The sequence below is a fragment of the Lycium barbarum genome, chromosome 1 (genome assembly GCF_019175385.1).
Source record: "Lycium barbarum isolate Lr01 chromosome 1, ASM1917538v2, whole genome shotgun sequence".
NCBI lineage: Eukaryota > Viridiplantae > Streptophyta > Magnoliopsida > Solanales > Solanaceae > Lycium > Lycium barbarum.
The window spans coordinates 109,325,830-109,351,847 of NC_083337.1; positions in this window are offsets into that span (position 1 = coordinate 109,325,830).

Sequence of the window (26,018 nt, forward strand, 5' to 3'; positions counted from 1 at the left end):
TAGGCCGCGACTGGTGTCCGAGCTAGACAGCCGTACGTACCCAATAACACAAACCAGCATATCAACGAGGTATACGAATGTAGAAATCAGACGGATCGCTAGTTATCGCAGATAAACATAAGTAGCGCATGGAAGCCGGTAAGGCTGTCACAAAATACACAATCCCAGAACGTATGCACAACCCACACGTATGTCTACAGACCTCTACGAACAATAACAGAATCATAAGACGGGACAGGGCCCCGTCGTACCCCTAAATAAACATATACATATACAACAAAAAAGTCTATACCAAAATGTGGGCTCCGGACAAAGGAGCACTCCAAAACCGCAGAGTAGCTGTCCTAAGCAGGCAGATCTCCAAAGCTGGTATCTGTACCTGCGCGGCATGAAACGCAGCCCCCGAAGAAAGGGGGTCAGTACGGAATATGTACTGAGTATGTAAAGCATGAAGTATAATAAACAGAATCATAATGTTATAGCCCGTATATTGTACGTTTGGAAATTCCAAAGTCGTCGTGGAAAGTTAGGGGCGAGATCATTTTCAAAACAATTATTTCAATGTATGAGTGGTTGAAAATATTATTTATGATTATTATTAGTATGGAAATGTTGAGAAAAGTTAAGGGCAAAAGGAGAAATTCGCAAAATGATCAATGGAAATAATGTGGAAGCTTAGGGGCAAAATGGTAATTTCACATAATGTTCAAGAATGATCTTGGAGGAGCAAAAATGTTCAAGAAAATTTATGAAGAGGCCATATTGGCCGTGCACTATATGCCCTTCTTTGTAATTAATGGGGGCTAATTGTGAGTATAGAATAATATATGGGTCAAAGCTTCCTTAAGAAGACATTTGGTCTTCTTTGACCATATGTAAAATTCAAAGAAAAATCAAGAAAAAGAAAGAAGAGTCTAGAAGAGGAAGGAAAGGGACTTGAGGTCATACCTGAAGGACTAAATTATAAATATGAAAAAGTTGTGTTGTGTGTTGTGTTGCATGGAAGATCGAATTAATGTTATGTAGTGTGTTGGTTGTTGTTGTAATGTGTAGGAAAAGATAGGAAATTCATGAAATATGTTGTTGTTGTGGTATGGCCGAATGGGGTGTCGGTTGACAAACCATGATGATTTAATTCTATTTGATATTTTAGTTGTTATTATGGATTCTACGATGAAAAATGCAAGTTTGGTGGTTTGGAACAAAATGGTAATTGATATGAGAATGTTGAAGAAGTTAATACCATATTAGTTTAAAGTCTTACATTGCATGAATGGTGTAGTAAGTGCCTGGTTGTGGATGTGGTTTATGAATTTAGAATAAAAAAAAATGTGTGGTTAAGTCCTTGTTGAAGATTTCGGATATCATTGAATCATTGGGAAGATTGTAAGTGTTGCTAGAATAATTGCTAGTATTGTTGATTTGGCCGAGTTCCATTCTCGGGTTGTTGTTGATTGAAATTGGCCAAGTTGAACTTGGTGGTATGGTGTATTTACAGGGGAAATGCTGCCGAAATTTCGGCAGACAAAGTGTTACTTTGAAGAATCAACTTCTAAAAGCTCTAATCATGTTTTGGTAAACATGACCAATTTGTAGATTTTGGCGAAATTGCAACTTGAATTTGGAGAAGCAAAAGGAAGCGGAAAAGGTATGTAAGGCTTTATCCTTCCTTCTATGGCATGTCATAGACGTAATAAGTCGGGTACGAGCCTCGGGGACAACCCTATTCCCCGGAATCCGCACCTAAAGTTTTCCCTTTTTCCTTCAGTAGAATTGAATACAAAAGTGTGCAAAATATTGGAAGAATGTCCTAAACCTCTAGAACTCGCATAAATAGGACCCGATGACCCTAAACCCTCACAAGTAACGCCATGATATGTAATATATGTAAACTTGGTACGCCACCTCATTTGATCCGAGGTGGGCTCACTGTTTCCCGGATTTACCTTATTACTCCACTTGACTTACTTTGATGCTGAATCCAAAAGAAACCTTCGATCCTTAGTCCATTACCAAACGACAAGTACTGTACCTATCCCAACGAGAATACTTCCATGATGATAATGATAACGATGATGTCAGAAAAGAGAATATGCCTAAGATAAGTTCGACAAGAATGATCTCACGACTAAGAGTCTTAGGCTAAGAATCCAATGTGTTATGTCCCGTGATTTCGTATAATGGGAAACCGAGAAAACAATTACGACTTGTGTGTTATAAGGACATAATTTGATTTTAGTGAATATGACTATGTTGGTTATGGAATTATTAATGTTAAGACCCCGGGGAAGGCCGAGGATAAATTTGGAATTTCGGAAATTAGTTTCGGGAATTACAAAACGGGACTTTTCTCGAATTGGGCCAAGAAAATTCAATACAAAATAAGCCCAAGAGTTGTAGGGTGGCCGGCCCCTTGTCATTGGCCCAAACCCATTTTAAAAGGGTCATGTGCTATGCACATGACCCCTAAGTGGATATATATGAGAATACACTTAGTAATATTCAAGAACAAATCACAAATCAAGAACACCCCAAAGAAGGGCTTCGGCCGAACTCAAAGAGGAAGAGAAAGAAAAATTCCAAGCTTGTGTGGTTATTCAAAAATCCTAGTTTCTACATATTTGTGAAGTACTCAAGACGCTCTCCGACGTGGTATAATTAGTTTGGCACGAGGACGACGTTTTCGACAAGTCGGGTTTTCAAGAAAAGGTGAGAATTCTTACCCTTTTATGTTATAGAATTGATGTGAATGTGTTAAGCATTGGAAGTAGATGGAGATCCCGTAATTTTTAACGTAAATAGAAAGTCGTGGGTGTGTGTGTATAGTGTGTTTGGCCGTGAGCCATAGAGAGGAAAATTGGTGTGAATTGATCTTGTTTAAGTTGGCATAATGTGTTGTTGTGATCCTTATATCGTAAATGATTGATTACTGAACTAAATTGGCGTTGAAAAATGATTTTGAATATTATCGGAAAGCGTATACTTTCGGTATCACTATGTATATCAATGTATATTTTGGGTGCTAGAGACTTAGATATGACTCTACAATGATATTGATGAATTCGGAATGGAACGACGTTAGTTAGAGTGTTCGTCGTGAATTTTAATGTTTTGAAGAATTATGGAAACTAATGGATTTTGGTGCAATTTTGTGTATGGTTTGGATTGAATTTGGAATGTGTTTAACTAGTGTTGGATGGGTAAATGAATACAATTATGTGAATATAGAATTGGGATTTTGAAAGTTTGAATGGAAGTTGCCAACTTAAGAAATCATGTAGAACCTTGAAGCTAGGGTGACTTGATTGTTGTGTATATTGTTTGGTTGATGTGTGGGCTGTTGTGGTTGGTTAATTTAAGCCGAGCTACGCCTCGGGGATGTTAGATTTATAGGGGAAATGCTGCCGAAATTTCGGTAGGCAAATATGGAGTTAAAGGCATTTTTGAGCCTAAGAATCTCAATTGGTAACTTTGACCATTTGCAGATTTTTGACGAAACGGGACGGGACATTTGGAAGAGCTTACGACATCTGTGAGGTATGTAAAGCTTCCTAATTCTTCATTTGGCATATCTTAGTGTGTTAGTTGAATATGAGACCTTCCGGAGCATTTCTGCTCCTCGAAACCCGATCCACAGAAAAGTTACTATTCATTCAATTCAATTGAAGCCTAAAGGCTCCAGTTTGGCTAGAATGCCACTACTCGTCCGAAACCTATCGAAATGTGGTCGGGTAACCTAGAAATGATTATGTATGACCCTTGGCATATAACTGCTCTTAAAAATATGTTCGCCACCTCACTTCGACTCGAGGTGGGTCCGCTACCCCAAAATGCCCGATTTGCCCTTCGGGCCATCTTTGAGAATACAGTTGTGAGTACCACTTCTGATCTTTGGAACATCCTCCTACGGGGTATGTTCAGACTATTCAATGCGCTAATCTATGTTTGGGACTATATGGGCCATTGTGGAAACGTTTTGCAAAATGAAACTTTATGTCGGCTAAGTATTCGACTATTTTGTATTCTAATATGACTTATGAGTTCACTTCGCTTTGAAAGACTATTTTGAAATACGATTTGCATTTGTTTGCTCACGACTCCGCTCGTGCCTCATTATGACTTCGTTCACCGGTTCCCGGGCCGGTTTTGATTCGTGCGTTTATGATAATTCGGCCGTATGCTGTGTTACGGTTCCCGAGGCTTCGCCATAGGGCCGGGTTCCGTTTGGAGTTATGCTGTGATATGGCTCGGGATGCGATACGCTCACCGATGATTATGATTATGTTCGGGGATGTACGGAGATTTGAAACCTTCTGGTGTTATGCTGTGTGTGGCGCCAGCGTCGGAGTGGCGACCACGTTCTTAAGTGTTTGCATGATTTTGTTTGCATAAAATATATGTATATGATTTCGATACAAATTCTGACATACCAGGTGGTACCCCACTTTGATATCTGATTTGCTTTCGGTTTTGATCCATATTTCTGTACTCCGTGCTTTACATACTCAGTACATATTTCGTACTGACCCTCTCTCTGGGGGCTGCGTTTTATGCCCGCAGGTGCAGATATCGGTGATCCTCCGCAGTAGGCTTCACTTCTTGCTTTCCGGAGTACTCTTACTTGGTCCGGAGTCCACTCTTGGTACAGACTCCTCTACTCTGTATATACTTTGTATATTTGACAGTTTGGGTACGGCGGGGCCCTGTCTCGCCATATGTTTTTGTTTTGAATTCATAGAGGTCTGTAGTCATCTTTGTGGGGCGAGGGTCCTATGTGTATGTTGTCTGATTTTGCTTTCGGGTCTTAAAGCGGTCTGTTTGATATGATGGCCCCAAATGGCCCTTCTGTATATATATTTGTATTTTGACCGGCGATGCCTAGTCCGCCGCTTTGTTTGAGTTTGATTTGATATGACCGCTTAAGACATATTTTCGATATAAATTATGTTGATATAACTTTTGAAAAACTTTGAACTAAGTTTGGATTTGGAAACGAATATGCGATTTGGTCTGGGTACCCAGGTAGGGTGCCAGTCGCGGCCCACGGGGCTGGGTCGTGACACAATGTGAATATGGAAGTGTTATACTAGTTTCTAAAAGTCTTCAAAGCATATGGATTAATGGTTATAATGCCTATGATCGTATTCTATGTCTCCTCTTAAAGCTGTCTTCCGTTGATAGTCTCGCCTTATAATTATCGTTCCTTCAAGGTGAGACAAGTGACCCGATTATCCCATAATGTAATCGGAGGATTTCGACCTTACGTCACTCCGATGGACACACGACTTTCTTTGGGCTCTCATGCATGCCAATTGTATGACATATGAATATGAAGTGAACATGTATATGTATATGTATATGGGGAAGGGGAAGGGCCACTGTTATATCACCACCTGATTCAGCTGGATTCCATCCCGGACGCGGGATGCCCGGACGCGGGATATGGGAGAGCCGGATACGGCGTCTGTATATGTTATATATATTTATATATGATATGTTGGGACACTGTTGGGGAGGGGGTGGGAGAGCTGATGTACCCGGCGTCTGTAAATGTGAATAAAGGATACCGTTTTCTGAAACGTTCTGTTTTCTGTACATGTAAGTAAGAAGTACTGTTTTTCTGAGAAAGGGACTTAGCATGCATGGCATCTGCCTGAAAGGCATCCATATGTACAGGTTACTTCTGTCCCAAGATAAGCTCCATATGTCTATTCCGTTATTATTCATACTGTATATTCCTTTATTATGTCACTATTCATGCCTTACATACTCAGTACATTACTCGTATTGACCCCTCTTCTTCGGGGGCTGCGTTCATGCCGCGCAGGTACACCAGATGAGCCACAGTTATCATAGAAGATGTTCCAGCAGAGTTGGCGGGCTCCACTTGTTCTGGAGTGCTGCCGAGTCAGAGTATATGAGCTATGATGTTTGTTCAATGTTAGAGACTTTGCAGACAGAGTCGTGGGTATAGAGTGTCAGCATTGGTAGACGGCTTCACCAGTCAAATGCTATTGCTGTGTTTCATGTCACGGGTCCCACAGATGATAGACTTTACATATGAAGATAAACAAATTTGAGAGCTTACTATGTATTTATTCCTTAACTGATACAAGAGTTTGTCTATGTAATAAGAGTCAGCGGGTTCGCTCGGCTCCAGATATGGGGTCGGGTGCCCATCACACCTTAGTAAAGTCAGGGTGTGACACATAACCGGAACAGGAAGTACAAAAAATGAATGCAATAACCAGGGTATCAAAAATGCTTACTCACAAAACATAGATAATGCATGTCAAACATATGCCATATCCGGCCCCATTATGGGACTCGGTGAACAGAACGTGGTCGCCACCCCGTCACTGGCGACACAACGCAGCATACTCCAGAGTAGGGAATAGCTCCGTACATATCATAACACATCAGATGGCCATATCATATCATATCATCAAATATCAGAACATATATGTACATGGCACATCATACTCCGGACCCATGTACATGTCATACCTGCCCCCTCACATCGAGGCACGGCGAACAATGCAGTGGATTACGCTTGATAACATATCCTGACCCAGGCTCAGTGAAGGAAGCATTGAGGCATCCACGAGTAGAGTAGTGAGAAACTATATGCATCATAAAACATTTAAAAAGACTCGACAAAGTAATCCGAACGATAGGTCATTTAGAAAAAGAATCAGACGATAGTCATAGTACGTATCTTTCGGATGTTACGATGGATTATATTAAAACCAAATTTCTGAGATCGTTTGTACATATCAAAATTCATCACGGGACTCAATGGAATAGTTAAAACAACTATCGTTTACTAGCCGGAACAATAGCCAAAAGTTTCCTTTAATTACCGTACGGAAATAAGTCAAATAGATTAATACAAAAAGGTCTCGGAAATTGTGGGCCCACCTCAGGTCAAGTTGAGATGGTGTACATAAATTACGAACATTAGACTTTATGGAGTCATCTACAAAAATTTTAGGGCAATCCGGTTCTGTTTGTGAAAGTTACGGATGTTTAAACTATTTTTTTTTTCTATCAAAGCAAAAAGTACCTAATTCAATTACATTGAATGAATAAGGGTCAAAATTAGGCTTGGATTTCTAGGAATAGAGTTTTCCCCCGAGTCTCGTATCATAACCTATTATGTCTAGGACATGCCAAAAGAAGGAAAGGTAAAGCTTTACATACCTTGTTCGCTCCTTACGCTAATCCAAACTCAAGTTCCGCGCTTCACAAAATCTACAATTGGTCACAAATACCAATCATTAACCATAAGCCCTTAGGAGTTGAATCTTAAGTTAACACTTTTCTACAGAAATTTGGGCAGCATCTCCCCTGTAAATACAACATCCCCGAGAATTCAACTTTGCTAAACATACAACAACAAATCCGAGAATTTAACTTGGCCAACTTAGCAACAACAATGCCAACAATTATGCCAACAATGTCGACAATCAATTCAAAACACAATCCAATGTTCATAACTTCTCTCTACAACTTTGACGATTTTCCATTTACGTTCAATTCATAATTGTTTACATATTCAAATACTAATCCGCAACCATTCACACACAACATCCAAGAATATTTCAAACAATCCGTACAACATTTAAACAATTCAACCAACACTCTTCTTCATCCGAAACCTTCCAAATGCAACAAAACCCATAACAACACATTTCCTTCATTCAAATTCATGAACTACTCCAACAATTTACACACTAACAACATTATCTTCCACAAATACAAGAACACTACTTTCAATTCACATTAACTTCTAACACAAGTCTCCAACCATTACAACTTCACTAGGATCATTAAGCTTTTATTATCAACATGGAATCCATGACCACAACAACTAAAATACTAAGCAAAATTGGTCCCATAATTTCACATACACACACGGCCACACACATACATATACACGGCCACACACTATATCCATATTCCCATGAATTTCACTTATTTCTACGCACTACAACATACCCAAACCTTCCATAACACATAAGAGAAGGCTAATTCTTACCTTTTTCTTTAATTTTCTCCTTGTCTTGAATTATGAACTTGCAACCAAGAGTAGCTTTCTTGCTATAATAATTATACCACGTTGAAGAGAACCCTCAAATTAGTGGGAATACTAGAAAATATATTTTTTTCTTTATCAAGATTTTTGATCTTCTTTTTCTCCTACCCTTGGCCGAATAGGCCTTGCTTGTTGGCTCTCTCTTTTCTTTCTCTTGAAGCTTCTTGAATTCATGAATAAAAATGGCCCTTTTTCTCTTTTTAATTGCACACTTTGGCCCCTCCATGGGCCTTGGCCCAACCGGCCACCCTTGGCCAATTTTTCAAGCCCAAAAATTTTTTTCCTTCTTTTTATTCCAAGCCCAATTTTGTTGTAATTCATGAAACAAATTTCCAAAATTCCAATTTTTCCCTTATCCTTCCTCGATATTTCCGCATCAATATTTTTCATGAACAACATATATATTAAATTAGATCAAATACGGCCTTACCTCTTACTAATCACAATTATTTCAAATTTTTCCGAATACGCAAAATACGGGATATAACAAGGGTTTACATACCTTTAGCGTTTACTTGCAACACAACACGTATACGCTGCCCAATAGTATCTCAACCTATATTAAGACGTCAAGAACTAGGACTAAACTACGAAGAGATTCAAAACGCATTCTAATGTTAGTAACTCCTTTCTAGACAATTAGACGACGTTTCGCTTATATTCAAACCAACTACACACAACCAAGCCAACATTACTAATCATGCATTCAAGTATCAACCCGAGACTATTCAAACATGACTCGAGGACACTCCGAATAGCCCGTACAACACTCCAAAACAGCCCAACTAACACGCAATACAACGTATAATCTTCCAAGTTTGACAAGAATAACAACAACACATTATTTTCTTCCAATTTCATGAACTATGCCAACAATCCATACGTTACAATATTATTCATATAAATGCAAGAAACTATATTAACATCATATTAGCTTCTACAACAACCCACAAACAATTACAACTCCAACTTGAACCATTAAGCCTTCATTCTCACCATACAATCCATAACAACAACAACCAAAATACCAAGCAAAATCAATTCACCCTTTCATGTACAAACAGCCCCTACACGGCCTCAACACCATCACACATAGTTCCATGAATTTCATTCATTTCTACACACTACAACAAGTTCAAACCACCCTTAATATATGCAAAAGAAAGTTAAACCATACCTTAAACACTTGACTTCTCAACTTGAGTAGAATTTGTGCCTTGAATTTAATACTTGTTCTTGCTATCTAGGATCAATCCCACGTTGTTATACACCTTCCAAAGGGTTGAAATGGCTGAAAATCTGATTTTTTTTTTATCAACAATTGAGCTTCAATTTTTGTTCAACCATGGCCGAATGCCTTCTCTCACTATCTCTATGTTTTCTATTTTGTTGAAGATGAAGAAATGAATCCTTAGTCATAAAATTTCATTATATATGCAACTCATATTGGTGACACATGTCCAGCCCTTGACATGTGTCCCATTGACATCCAAGGACCAATCGGATTTTGCCACATGCATGGGGCCCACTTAATGCACTAATGACTTGATTAATATTAGTTAATCACTAATACCCACTTAATAATCTAATCATGGTTAATTAATCCCTAAACTCCAATAATATTTCTATACCAAATAAAATTATAAGCACTTGTGCATCGAAACAAAATCGGAAGTTGAAAGTCTCTACCTCGTATCCCAAAATAGTCTTGTCCTTGACTTGTCGCGATTAGCTTAAAATATCCCAATGTACAAAAATACGGGATGTAACACCTGATCCATAGCGGTATTCTCAGAGACCACCTAGCAGAGCTCCATTTCATTCGGAGCCATATCTTTTGGGTACTCATTCTTTTGTGTACATAATTATGGGCACAGCGGGGTCCTGTCCCGCTCATATGATATGTTATACTCATCTTAGAGGCTCGTAGTCACTTGTATATGGTTAGATATGTCTGGCCTTGTCGGCCTATATTTTTGTATGTCATTTTGTTAGCCTTGCCGGCTCATGTACATTGATGTGGCATAGATGCCAATTAGGATATAAAGGCATTATCGTCCGATGGGACTAGCATGATGAATGAATAGAATTGTGCGTTTAATTATGTGGCTCACCTAGATGTAAGCATAAGCATGAAATAAGGGGCGCCCGGGTGGGCTAGCACCGGCTGCTCGTCGCTGCCCTCTAGACGGGTCGTGACACTCCGACAAGGGGTCTAATTTAACAACACATAATTTATGCTTTACTTACCTCAAGCCAAAACTGAAAATAACAAATTAAAGCCTAAATCAACTACATCATCTTCTTAAATCATTATCCCACAAGCACTTGCTTTCTAGTTTCAAGCCTAAAATATAGTTCTCCCACTAAATATCAAAAATAGCATAGATCTTTTAACCCAATAAGAATATAACCTCAATGTACAATAATTCTTAATTCACTACAAGAGACCCTCAATTGTTCCCTTCATCCTAACCTCCAGTACTGCAACATATCACATCTTGATTATTCCCTTAAGCCTAACATGATTTCGGCGGAGTTTTCCCTATAACAAGGACTACTTCTGTTTCTATACCTGCCTCAATTTATCAACAACCAACCCTACAACGACCATATATAGCAAGCACCTACAACACAATTTCAGCAACTCTGTACCATTCATCAAATTACACATCACAACAATGTGCACTCCATAATACTATTGTTCACTTGGTTAGCATCTGCAACACGAGTTAAAGTCATCTCCACAAGCACGAGTAACAATCACATCAGAATGATCCTAAAAGAAGTTCAAGCTCTATAGCACAATCTAGAATCAATAAGAATGAGAAACACCTAAAATGTCCTGGTAGTCATTCATCCATACAAGTGGCCAGTCTGCATGAAGAAGACACCACTACACACAGCTCCACAGACACACACACACATCCTAAAACACGTATAAACCTAAGCTCTGATACCAAACTTGTCACGCCTCAAAACCACCCTAGACGTGACCGACATCCGACGTCATGAACAACATCGGAAGAACCTAAAACATGCAATAAAACATTTTAACTCGCCAAGTTCAATATTCGCCTCCAACAGTTTATAAAATAAATGTAACAAATCATGAATATATGAATTAAATCAGCGGAAGTCTTTATTCATCAAATACTTAGTCAAACGTAAAAACGTGCCCGAGAGTTAATCAATAACTCAACAACTACCCACAAGAATGTATACTATGGAGCTTCTAAGATAAAGGAATAATAGTTTGACTCATCGGGATGTAGCCCAGAAAACTAATAATTAATAAACAAATAAATAGGGTGTCCCATGAATGAACATGTGGGCTCACCAAATCAGCAGCAACAACAAGTCCTTCCTAAGCGCCTGAAGTATCAAGAACCTACTCTTCTCCGTTACCGAACATAACATCAAAAACAACAATGGTATGTCTGAGTACTCGTACTCAGTGAGTGCCTCAGGGACAACAAGTGATATGAAATTAAAGTGTAATAACATATAAGGAAATTAGTTCTGAGAATAGTGTGACACAACATGGAAACAGTTATTCAGCTTGTTTATCTTAGTGAAAGACAATTATCAAAACAGGTTATCAAGTCCTTGTCAAGTTCCAACCTCCAAATATGTTATTTAAGCTGATCATGATTATTAACAACAGTTCCATTAAAAGATAAGAATATCACACTTGCCAATACAGGCCCAAAAATCAATCATAACAAAGGAATGACCTTTTGAGGTTCCCTAATCATAGCAGCGCATTACACCGGAATATGAAATTCAACGGTGGCTATCCTTCCTCCCAAATAGCTAGGCATAATTACACCCCAGGTAGCGAACCCGGAAGTGGCCACTCTTCCTCCCAAATGGCTAGGCATTATCACACCCCAGGTAGCGAACCCGAAAGTGGCCACTCTTCCTCCCGAATAGCTAGGCATTATCACACTAGGATCCATAGTGACTACCCTTCCTCCTGAGTATCAAGGCCAAACACGATGACCAAGTTCATAGCATAGAAGCTGAATCACAATTTATCTCAAGGTAGTCACATCATCAATTAGCATTTAAGTTCATCATATCATTACAAAGATACATCATTTCATTGATAATCTTGAAAACGTTTTCACTTCCTTAAATAAAGTTCAATTATCATAGTTCATCATAAAACACCATTACCAACCCTTAACCATGATTGATGACCATCTTTTATAGAGGAACACGATTAGAATTACGTATACATGTATAGATTATAATAAAATCAAGATTTAATGTGGGTTTATCCCCTCACGCACACTAACCACAATCAAATCATGACATGGGGTTTCAAAAGTATGGAAAGTTCACTTTTTTATTCAATAAAGAAGTTTGGGAAGGGATACATACAATCCAAAATAAGGTTTTCAAAAAGAGACATATTTCAAAAGAAGGTTTTCAAAAGAGGCATACCTTAATTCCCGCTCAAGCATACTTCCCACAATCCAACAATTATTCTACAATATTTTTAGATAGGAGAGATTAGAACTCTAACCTATTTCCACCCATAAATCCTTCTTACCAACGAAAGTTAGGGTTTTCATGACTAGAACGTTTTCTTTAACACTTCATGAATCAATAATGGATTCTAATCCCATCGGATAACCTATGCTAGTATAAACCCTTTCAATAACATCACAAAAGTGAAGGATCATACCTTATTGAAGGAATATTAACGTCTCCAAACGTCCCCTTCTGCTTCTCTTTCTTGGGTTTCAAGAATCCAGCGTTTTTGAAGGAAGAACTAGTGTTAATTTGATGTTAGATTGATGAAGTAATGATGGGAATTGATCAACAACATACCTCATATGTTTTGGGGAAACCCGAGGGTTGTTTCCTGTCAAAAAGTCGACCAAAATGAAGTGGGAATGAATATAACAAAATTAGGCCTTTATAAAATTCGGGAAAATCGCTTCAGGCATAAAATGGCCTGGTGCGTCGCCTGAGGTGTCGCCTAGGGTGGCGCACATAGTGTGTCTATTTCGATGGTGTCAAAATTTTTAATTTCCTGAAAATTTGCCTTGGGGCGCCGCACACGCCTAATATTTACACTGCACATATGATGTTCATTAAAATGGGGCTTAACTCCTAGCACAGAGCTCCGTTGGAGCTGGGCAACCTACTGTTCGAAAGATATTTTAAAGATATACATATTTTATTAATGAAGTTTTCACAAATTCCCAACCTAATTTCATGAACCTGGCTTAGAAGTCAGATCTACTAAAATTTAGACAAGTTTGAGAACTCTTACGAACTTCACTATTTGGGTTGACTTCAAAACGACTGCTTATCATCCAAATTCATCCCGAATGGATTAATATTGCTAAAATATCATCTTATTACTAGTTGTACACATTCACACCTAACCCAAATTCACGGGGTGTTACACAGACACTTTAGGATCGTGAGCTTTATGCTAAATTCTGAAAGTGTGAATTTTGGATTAAGTCAGTGGCATTTTTAGGCCATGTAATTTCAGGTGAAGGTGTGAAACTTGACTCTCAAAAAATAGATGCCATAAAGAATTGGCCAAGACCCACCTCATTTTCTGATATAAGAAGTTTCTTGGGTCTGGCGGGTTATTATAGATGCTTTGTATAGGGGTTTTCTCTATCTCAACTCCGTTGACTAAGTTGACTCAGAAGAAGGTCAAATTTCAATGGTCAGATGTGTGTGAGCAAAGTTTTGAGGAGTTAAATACAAGGTTGACTTCTGCTCCAGTTTTGACGTCGCTAGAAGGAACCGAACGGTTCGTTGTATATTGTGATGCTTCGGGAATTGGTCTCAGATGGGTCTTAATGCAGCATGGTAAGGTTGTAGCTTATGCATCTCGTCAGCTGAAGACTCATGAAAAGAATTATCTGACTCGTGATTTAGAGTTGGCGGCCGTGGATTTTGCACTTAAGATATGGTGTTATTATTTGTAAGGAGTGCATGTAGATATTTCACTGATCATAAAAGCCTGTAGTATATCTTCAAGCAAAGGGAGTTGAATCTTAGGTAGAGAAGATGGCTCGAATTTCTTAAGGAGTATGATGTTGATATCCTCTATCATCCAAGGAAAGCGAATGTGGTAGCTGATGCTCTTAGTCGGTGTTCGATGGGAATTTTAGCTCACGCTGAGGAAGATAAGAGGATTATGACCAAGGAAGTTCACCATTTAGCTAATCTAGGAGTTCGAGGATGGTGGTGTATTTGTTCAGTAAAGAGCTCATTCCTCCGTAGTGGTTAAAGTTAAAGAGAAGCAGTTTAGTGATCCCTACTTATTATTGTTGAAAGAGGGGGTCCACAGGCATAAGACAATGGCTTTTAAACAAGGTGGAGATGATGGTACCTTGAGGTGTCGAGGCAGATTATGTGTTCCAGATGTAGATAGGCTCGGAGAGCGAATTATGTTAGAAGCCCATAACTCTAGGTATTCCACCCTCCCAGGTTCCACTAAGATGTATCATGATCTAAAAGAGATTTATTGGTGGAATGATATGAAACTTAATGTAGCAGATTTTGTGGCTAAGTGTCTGAATTGTTAGCAAGTGAAAGCCGAACACCAGAGGCTGGGTGGCTTGGCTCAGAATATTGATAGTCCTGTTTGGAAATGGGAGATGATAAATATGGACTTCATAATAGGTCTACCTCGTTCATCTCATAGACATGATTCAATTTGAGTGATTGTGGACCGACGTACTAAGTAAGCACACTTTTTGCCAATCAAGACCACAGATTCTGTTACATCCCGTATTTTCGCATATTCGAAAAATTCGAAATAATTTTTGACTTGTAAGAAATAAGGCCATAATTTGATTTTTATTATATATATATATATATGTGTGTGTGTGTGTGTGTGTGTGTGTGTGTGTGTGTGTTGTTCATGAAATGTTGGTGTGGAAATATGGAGGAAGGCCAAGGGCGAAATTGGGAATTTTGGAAATTAGTTTCGGGCATTACAAAATAAGACCCATAACTAATTGGGCTCAAAAGAAATGAAAAAAAAACAAAACAAAAAGGCCCAATTCATATAAGTGGTGGCCGGCCATGTGGAGGAAAAAAGGGGGCCCAAGCCCATGATAAATTGATCCATGTGATGAATAAATAAAGAGGGCCTATTATATGTCTTCCATTAGAATATTCAAGAAACAAAACAAAGAGAGAGAGAGAGAGAGAGAGCAAGAAGGCCTCACGACCAAGACAAGGAAAAGAAAAAAAAATTTGCCCATCAATCTTTGATCCAAAAATCCTAATTTTCTAGTATTCCTACTAAGCTCAAGACCCTCTTCAACGTGGTATAAATTTTGAGGCAAGAAAGTACTTTTTTTTAGCAAGTGGAAAAATTGGAAAAAGGTAAGAATTCCTTTTTTTGTTATGGAAGATTTATATATGATATATTGAGTAGAATTGAATGAAAATCATGGAATTGTTGTGTGTTGAGTGAGCCGTGTGGGTGTGTGTAAGTATATGTGGCCGTGTGATGTTGTTATGGTGAGGAGAAGATGGATTAATTTTATTTAGCTTGTTAATTGTGTTGCTGTGGCCTTGTGATGTAAATGGAAGAATTCTAGTTCTAGTTGGCATGAAAAATTTGTTGTTAAGTTGTTGTCGGAAAGTATGTGATGTTATTATAGATTATGTAATTATGGGAATGGAATTGTTAAAGTACAAATTTCGGTTGTTGTTGATGAAATTGGAAGATGAAAAATGTGTTGTGAATGTTGCGTCGAAGGTTGGAGATTTCGGATGAATTCCAGTCTTGGTGGGATTTTTGTATATTTTGTAGAATGGTATGAAATGCCTTGAAATGCTTTTGAATGATCTTGAATTGGTAATGAATGTGTAAGTGTCGATATTGGCTTGAAAAATTGTTAGTTGAATTGAATGTCGATGAATTATGTTGAAAGGAAGGTTACTAGTGTTGGAATGCATTTTAAATTGGTTTTTGATGTTATTGGTTTGGTTGTTGGTATTGTTGGTATGGTTGTTGATGAATTTGGCCGAGTTTAATTCTCGGGGATGTTGAATTTACAGGGGAGGTGCTGCCAAAATTTCGGTAGACAAATACTAATTAGAATTAACATTATAAGTACTTGTAGTTAATATTTGGTAATCGATAATATTATTGTAGATCTTGGAGAGCCCGAGACTTGATTCGGGAATTGATTAGCGAGCGATCGAGGTATGTAAAGCCTACCGTTCCTTCTTTTTGGCATGATCCCTTTTGGAATAAACAATATGTATATGTATGCTTATAGAGAAAATCTTATTCTTAGAGCCACTAGGTTGGCTAACATCTTTGACCTCCATATGGCGGGATACATATTCTATGATGTTCAAGGATTCTATTTGTAATGTCCCGAATGTTGTTCGAAAGAAAAACGAGAAGATTAAAGCCTTTGATGAATATTTCGATATGAAAATATGGTCTTAAAGTCCCCATTTGATTTGATCCATAATGTTATCCGCAAGTTTCCTAGTATGAATATGCGATCCATAATGTTATCCGCAAGGTTCCTAGTATGAATATGTGATCCATAATTTTATCCGCAAGTTTTCTAATATGAATATGTGATCCATAATGATGTTCGAAAGTCTTCTAATATGAATGATACTTAAATTTCCAAGTATGACTTATGAAGTATTCTCGGCTCCAAAGATTCTAGTTAGTATACTTCCGAATGATGTTCGAAAAAGATTTGATATGGCTAAAGTTTGGAGACATATATTTTGATACATACATATGATCTTAAAGGCTCCATTTGATTTGCTCCATAGAAATGGTTGAAAGTTTCCCTAATATGAATGTCACTTGAAATTCCGAAAAGAGCTTCTGAAATGCTTTTAGAAAGTTCCGTACTTCAAAAGCTTGTAACTTTCGTATACTAACTCCGATTGACGCGAAACTGATTTCCGAGCCTTCGGATGTCGTACATATATTTGTTCATCGAGTTTTGAAAGTAACTTATTTATTTATATGCATATGGTTTCTGCACTACTCCGCTCGTGCCTACTACTATGACATCGTTCGCCGGTTCCCGGGCCGATTTTGTGATCGTGCGCACTATGTTATATTCGGGAGTATGATGTGTTACGGTTCCCAAGGCCTCGCCATAGGTTCGGGTTCCGCTTATATATGGCGTTATGATGTGATATGACATATGATATGTTCTGATATTGTGATATGATGATACGATATGTTCAGGGATAGTACGGAGATTTGAAACCTTCTGGAGTATGATGTGTTGTGGCGCCAGCGTCGGAGTGGCGACCACGTTCCTGAGCCTTATGCATGATTTTTATTTGCATTACTTATTTTTTTAAAACAGGTTTGATATACTGGTTCTGTAACCGCTTTCCATACTCCCTATTTCAGTTCTGATTTGGATTACTGTACTTCATGTTTTACATACTCAGTACATATTTCGTACTGACCCCCTTTCTTCGGGGGCTGCGTTTCATGCCCGCAGGTACAGAGGTTTGTTCTGGTGACCCGCCAGTGTAGGATACATTCTGCTACTTTGGAGTGCTCCTTTGACTCGGAGCCCATACTTTTGGTAAAGACCTTTCATTGTATATGTCTCTGTATATATGTATGACTATCTGGGGTACGGCGGGGCCCTGTCCCGTGATATGTTTCTGTTATTTTTTGTAGAGGCCTGTAGTCATATATGTGGGTCATGGGTCATGTTTGTTCGTTTCTTTTTATGATCTGTTCCTTAAGCGGTCCCGGTTGCTGTTATGGCCAAAACGGCCCATATGTTTGTATATGTTTGTATATCTGGGCGATGTGTATTCCGCCAGCCTACCGGATTTAATATGATATTTCTGTACGGGCAGCCGCTTAAGATGACATTTGTTCTTAGTATCTGTTTGAAATAACGTATGTTAAGTATGAATAAATCTTTGATACGTCGATCAGGTACGTAAGTCAGTTTGGGTGTACAAATAGGGCACCAGTCGCGGCCCACGGGGCTGGGTCGTGACAGAAGTGGTATTAGAGCTAGGTTTGTCCTCGGAATGTCTACAGGCCGTGTCTAGTAGAGTCTTGTTTATCGGTGTGTTGTGCACCACATCTATAAATAGGAGGCTACATGACATTTAGGGTGTTACCTTTCTTTGGATCTCAGATCGTGCGATAGAGCCCAACCATAGGAAATGACATTCCTTTTTACTAACCCTTAATTTCAGCTGAAGAACGGTATCGACAAAAGAGAGTGGTTGATGATATTGGAAGCTGCACGGTACATAGGTAAGCAACGGTGCGAAAGGGGCATGTTGGATAAGGTAAGAATATCGAGATATGATTGAAAAATATGGTGGAAGAATGAAAGGTAAGGTAAATAGGAAAGTGTAACAGGTGCAATTTGAGTTGGACATGTGAGGTAAATCTCGTCATCTTTATACTTTTACTTGAAATTGTTAGCCCTGTGTGGCTATGATACGGTATGATATATGCGTATATATGTTGGCCCTGTGAGGCATTGTTGGTATTTCCTGCGTGCAGGTTTTAGGATAGTAAGAAGTATAGAGGAACCTCTGCCCAAATTTTTCCACAAATATAAAAGGAAGAATGAGATATAAGTTCTTAATATGTCTTGAAAGTCGATACTGATAGGGTAAATTTACTACATTGGATTAAAGCTTAAGAGATACCCTCCATGTCATTCGTAAGAAGCATCATCCTTATTTGGGAAATTTTATTTCGAGAAAGCATATATGAGCAGCGAATTCGCAATTCATTTAAACGGACCAGAATACGTTCCAACCACGTTTTACTTTAGAAAAAGCCTATGTTGAAGGACGAAAAAATGTTCGGCGATTAAGTTTCACCTTACTGGAAGAATACAAAGCGTATGACAAGCAGTTGGGGATTAAATGATTCGCTCATGACTCAAAAATAAATATGGAGATAAACTATGTGAATTAAGTACTAAGAAGTTCTGTGGTGCTTGTCGGACTCTAGATTTCTTCTGCTGGTGGTTGGAGAATACCTTATAGTAACATTTTTATCAGTTCTCATCGACTAATTGGAGATGGAATTTTTGGAATAAAAATTTAAACTTATGGGCTGTCTAGGATCATATATTTCATGTGTTGTTGGTGAAGTACCAAAGATGATCTAGGAAAAGACGAGCAACAAGACAGAACAAATCCCAGAAATGACTAGTGTGATAAAAATAAAAAGAGATAAACAGAACATGATTTGAAAATGAGAAAGGCCTTACGTAGAAGTTGTATTTTCTGAAGGATACGGGAATAGCATGAGATTCCTCGTGCACGCAATAAAAGATGGACATAGACTGGAGAATTGAAAGAAATACTAAAGGAAGTACCCAAGGTAGACGAAATTAATTGAGTATGAGTATAGAATAAAAGGGGAAACATATATTTATGGACTTAAAGATGTAGTGCGACGAAACGATAATAAGACAAGACCACTATTAAGACAAATTCGACATGATTTTGGGTAAGTTAGAAGTTAGCATTTGATATACTACAAGGGAGAAAGAGTATGAGGCATAAAAGAGTACTGCATATATGCGACTTCACCTCGGGAATAGTGAAATTTTTATAGGACAAGGATTGTGGATTTACGAAACAACTGATGTATTGTGAATTTATCAGAAGAAACAAACGATATTCGTTGGGATAAAGATAGTGTTATAAGAAAGTTTGGGACATTTATCATTAGAATATAAGTGCTACCTAATGGAGAATTTGAAACGACTATAAGCACTAGCTAATTACTGATTGTAATAAGTGGAACATGGCTTCAGATAAATTGCTACATTAATTACATTACTTGAGTGCCAGCCATCAGATAAGATTTTGTACTACATAATCGAGAGTTCTTATCGCCTCGTGATTTTGTTAAGGTCTCGTACGAAGATAATCAAGTTATAGATTATAAAGAAAAGACATGGATATGGCATAAGTACAACCCCAATGGGGGGAAGCGGGTGAAAGTAAAGTAAGTATAAATGGAAAAAATTGACACACCAAAGATCGAAGCTGTAAAGAATTGGCCTAGGCCTACGACACCGACTGAGGTACGCAGTTTTCTGGGATTGGCCGAATATTACAGAAGATTTGTGGAGAATTTTGCTTCTATTGCAGCACCATTAACAAAGCTAACTCAGAAGGCAGCAAAATTTCAGTGGACCGATGCTTGTGAACGCAGCTTCCAGTTGCTGAAAAAAAAAATTAATTAATTACAGCTCCAGTTCTAGCTCTTCTAGAGGGGTCAGACGGGTATGACATTTATTGTAATGCTTCTGGTATTGGGATAGGTTGTGTATTAATGCAGCATGGTCGAGTTATAGCCTATGCTTCTCAATAGCTCAGACCGTACGAGAGAAATTATCCTACTCATGATCTGGAATTAGCCGCGGTGATTCATGCTTTGGAGATATGGCGGCATTACTTATATGGGGTCCATGTTGATATCTATACGGATCACAAAAGCCTTCAGTATATTTTTAAGCAAAACGAGTTGAATTTGCGGCAAAGAAGATGGCTTGAATTATTGAAAGATTATGACGTCGATATTTTGTATCATCCTGGAAAAGCTAATGTTGTGGCAGATGCACTTAGTCGCAAATCTATGGGCAGTTTGACCGACGTGCAGCCCGAGAAGAAGGAATTAGTCCGTGAAGTTCATCAGTTAGCCAGCCTTGGACTCCGTTTGGCCGATTCTGGAAATAGTGGGGTTCTGTCCGAGAAGTTGGTGAATTGTCTATTATCAAAGATGTAAAACGACGTCAGTTCGGGGATCCTATTTTGGTACAGTACAGAGATGTGACCCTTAATAAAGAAAGGACCCAATTCGAGATATCACCTGACGGGGTATTGCTATATAGTGGCAGGTTATGTGTGTCTGACGTTGCAGGACTGCGGCGACAGATTATGGGAGAGGCTTATATTGGTGGGATGGTATGAAAAGAGATATTGCAGAGTTCGTTGCTCAGTGCCCAAATTGCCAGCAAGTTAAGATCGAGCATCAAAAGCCCAGTGGATTGTTACAGGAAATAGAAATCCCAGCTTGGAAATGGGAAATAATGAATATGGATTTCATTACAGGTTTACCGCGCACTCCACGCAGGTATGATTCTATATGGGTTATTGTTGATAGGCTGACAAAATCAGCCCATTTTCTTCCGGTCAGGACTACTTATTCGGCTGAAGATTATGCCAGATTGTATATTAAAGAGATAGTGAGCCTTCACGGAGTTCCTATATCTATTATAACCGACAGGGGTGCTCAGTTTACATCAAATTTTTGGAGATCATTTCAGGAAGGATTGGGGACTCAGGTAAGTCTTAGTACAACATTCCATCCTCAGTCCGACGGACAGGCCGAGCGTACTATTCAGACGCTGGAAGATATGCTACGGGCCTGTGTTATTGATTTCAGAGGTAGTTGGGAGGATCATTTGCCGCTTATTGAATTTGCCTATAATAATAGTTATCATTCCAGCATCCAGATGGCACCGTATAAAGCCTTATATGGTAGAAAGTGTCACCTATGAAAGGTGTGGTGAGATTTGGTAGAAAAGGGAAGCTCAGTCCACGATATATTGGGCCTTATCAGATTATTTGGAAGATAGGCGAGGTCGCCTACGAGCTAGACTTACCATCCGATCCGGAGGCAGTACCTCCGGTATTTCATGTGTCAATGCTCCGTAAATGTATTGGTGATCCTTCCTGAGTATTCCCCATAGAGGACATTCAGGTAACGGAGGAATTGTCCTACGAAGAACAACCTGTAGCTATTTTGGATCGTCAGGTGAGGATACTACGCACCAAAGATGTACCCTCTGTCAAGGTCTTGTGGCGAAATAATAATAGAGAAGAAATGACCTGGGAAGCAGAGGACGAAATGAAGAAGAAGTACCCTCACCTGTTTCCTATGCCTACAGGTAATTTAAATTCCGTAATTGGTTACATTAAATGGTAATGACATATATGTGTTGTTTATAAAAAGAAACTCCCCCGAAATGCTTGTAAGACCTTATAAGGCTAATTTAACATTCGAGGACGAATGTTCTAAAGAGGGGGAGGATGTTATATCCCGTATTTTCGCATATTCGAAAAATTCGAAATAATTTTTGACTTGTAAGAAATAAGGCCATAATTTGATTTTTATTATATATATATATATATATATATATATATATATATATATATGTTGTTCATGAAATGTTGGTGTGGAAATATGGAGGAAGGCCAAGGGAAAAATTGAGAATTTTGGAAATTAGTTTCGGGCATTACAAAATAAGACCCATAACTAATTGGGCTCAAAAGAAATGAAAAAAAAAACAAAAAAGCCCAATTCATATAAGTGGTGGCCGGCCATGTGGAGGAAAAAAAGGGGGCCCAAGCCCATGATAAATTGATCCATGTGATGAATAAATAAAGAGGGCCTATTATATGTCTTCGATTAGAACATTCAAGAAACAAAACAAAGAGAGAGAGAGAGAGCAAGAAGGCCTCACGGCCAAGACAAGGAAAAGAAAAAAAAATTGCCCATCAATCTTTGATCCAAAAATCCTAATTTTCTAGTATTCCTACTAAGCTCAAGACCCTCTTCAACGTGGTATAAATTTTGAGGAAAGAAAGTACTTTTTTTTAGCAAGTGGAAAAATTGGAAAAAGGTAAGAATTCTATCCTTTTCTTGTTATGGAAGATTTATATATGATATAGTGAGTAGAATTGAATGAAAATCATGGAATTGTTGTGTGTTGAGTGAGCCGTGTGGGTGTGTGTAAGTATATGTGGCCGTGTGATGTTGTTATGGTGAGGAGAAGATGGATTAATTTTATTTAGCTTGTTAATTGTGTTGTTGTGGCCTTGTGATGTAAATGGAAGAATTCTAGTTCTAGTTGGCATGAAAAATTTGTTGTTAAGTTGTTGTCGGAAAGTATGTGATGTTATTATAGATTATGTAATTATGGGAATGGAATTGTTAAAGTACAAATTTCGGTTGTTGTTGATGAAATAGGAAGATGAAAAATGTGTTGTGAATGTTGCGTCGAAGGTAGCAGATTTCGGATGAATTCTAGTCTTGGTGGGATTTTTGTATATTTTGTAGAATGGTATGAAATGCCTTGAAATGCTTTTGAATAATCTTGAATTGGTAATGAATGTGTAAGTGTCGATATTGGCTTGAAAAATTCGTAGTTGAATTGAATGTCGATGAATTATGTTGAAAGGAAGGTTACTAGTGTTGGAATGCGTTTTAAATTGGTTTTTGATGTTATTGGTTTGGTTGTTGGTATTGTTGGTATGGTTGTTGATGAATTTGGCCGAGTTTAATTCTCGGGGATGTTGAATTTACAGGGGAGGTGCTGCCGAAATTTCGGTAGACAAATACTAATTAGAATTAAAATTCTAAGTACTTGTAGTTAATATTTGGTAATCGATAATATTATTGTAGATCTTGGAGAGCCCGAGACTTGATTCGGGAATTGATTAGCGAGCGATCGAGGTATGTAAAGCCTACCGTTCCTTCTTTTTGGCATGATCCCTTTTGGAATAAAAAATATGTATATGTATGCTTATAGAGAAAATCCTATTCTTAGAGCCACTAGGTTGGCTAACATCTTTGGCCTCCATATGGCGGGATACATATTCTATGATGTTCAAGGATTCTATTTGCAATGTCCCGAATGTTGTTCGAAAGAAAAACGAGAAGATTAAAGCCTTTGATGAATATTTCGATATGAAAATATGGTCTTCAAGTCCCTATTTGATTTGATCCATAATGTTATCCGCAAGTTTCCTAGTATGAATATGCGATCCATAATGTTATCCGCAAGGTTCCTAGTATGAATATGTGATCCATAATTTTATCCGCAAGTTTTCTAATATGAATATGTGATCCATAATGATGTTTGAAAGTCTTCTAATATGAATGATGCTTAAATTTCCAAGTATGACTTATGAAGTATTCTCGGCTCCAAAGATTCTAGTTAGTATACTTCCGAATGATGTTCGAAAAAGATTTGATATGGCTAAAGTTTGGAGACATATATTTTGATACATACATATGATCTTAAAGGATCCATTTGATTTGCTCCATAGAAATGGTTGAAAGTTTCCCTAATATGAATGTCACTTGAAATTCCGAAAAGAGCTTCTGAAATGCTTTTAGAAAGTTCCGTACTTCAAAAGTTTGTAACTTTCGTATACTAACTCCGATTGACCCGAAACTGATTTCCGAGCCTTCGGATGTCGTACATATATTTGTTCATTGAGTTTTGAAAATAACTTATTTATTTATATGCATATGGTTTCTGCACTACTCCGCTCGTGCCAACTACTATGACATCGTTCGCCGGTTCCCGGGCCGGTTTTGTGATCGTGCGCACTATGTTATATTCGGGAGTATGATGTGTTACGGTTCCCAAGGCCTCGCCATAGGTTCGTGTTCCGCTTATATACGGCGTTATCATGTGATATGACATATGATATGTTCTGATATTGTGATATGATATGATGATACGATATGTTCGGGGATTGTACGGAGATTTGAAACCTTCTGGAGTATGATGTGTTGTGGCGCCAGCGTCGGAGTGGCGACCACGTTCCTGAGCCTTATGCATGATTTTTATTTGCATTACTTATTTTTTTAAAACAGGTTTGATATACTGGTTCTGTAACCGCTTTCCATACTCCCTATTTTAGTTCTGATTTGGATTACTGTACTTCATGTTTTACATACTTAGTACATATTTCGTACTGACCCCCTTTCTTCAGGGGCTGCGTTTCATGCCCGCAGGTACAGACGTTTGTTCTGGTGACCCGCCAGTGTAGGATACATTCTGCTACTTTGGAGTGCTCCTTTGACTCGGAGCCCATACTTTTGGTAAAGACCTTTCATTGTATATGTCTCTGTATATATGTATGACTATCTGGGGTACGGCGGGGCCCTGTCCCGTCATATGTTTCTGTTATGTTTTGTAGAGGCCTGTAGTCATATATGTGGGTCATGGGTCATGTTTGTTCGTTTCTTTTTATGATCTGTGCCTTAAGCGGTCCCGGTTGCTGTTATGGCCAAAACGGCCCATATGTTTGTATATGTTTGTATATCTGGGCGATGTATATTCCGCCAGCCTACCGGATTTGATATGATATTTCTGTATGGGCAGCCACCTAAGATGACATTTTTTCTTAGTATCTGTTTGAAATAACGTATGTTAAGTCTGAATAAATCCTTGATACGTCGATCTGGTACGTAAGTCAGTTTGGGTGTCCAAATAGGGCACCAGTCGCGGCCCACGGGGCTGGGTCGTGACAGATTCAGCATAAGATTATGCTAAGTTGTACATTCGGGAGATTGTCAGGTTGCATGAAACCGTAGTGTCTATCATTTCATATCGTGGTGCTCAGTTCACAGTAAACTTTTGGAGATCCTTTTAGAAAGGATTAGGCACCAAGGTAAATCTCAGTACAACTTTTCATCCTCAGACTAATAGGCAGGCAGAGCACACTATTTAGACTCTTGAGAACATGTTGAGGGCATGTGTCCTTGATTTCTGTTACACCTCGGAATTTTGGGTTGTTGAGCGGTGAATGGACTAACGTAAGTTAAGGTATACATGTCCCTACAAGTAAGAAGGGATGCTTAATGATTCTAATTAAGATTCCAAGGACATTTGAGGCAAGAGAGGAAAGTTCGTCAAATAAAACTTCACTACAGTTCTGCGAAAGGGGGGGGGGGGGGGGGGAGGGGTCGACGGTCGTTCTTTGTATCGTCAGACGGGTCGGCGCTTCGTCGATGGTGCCGTAAAATTGATTTAGCACTGAGACCATTCGAAGGAGCAGATCGACGCCCCGTCGATCAGTTCGATGGACCGTCCTTCTCACCGTAGAATGAAAGGAAACGAAAGGT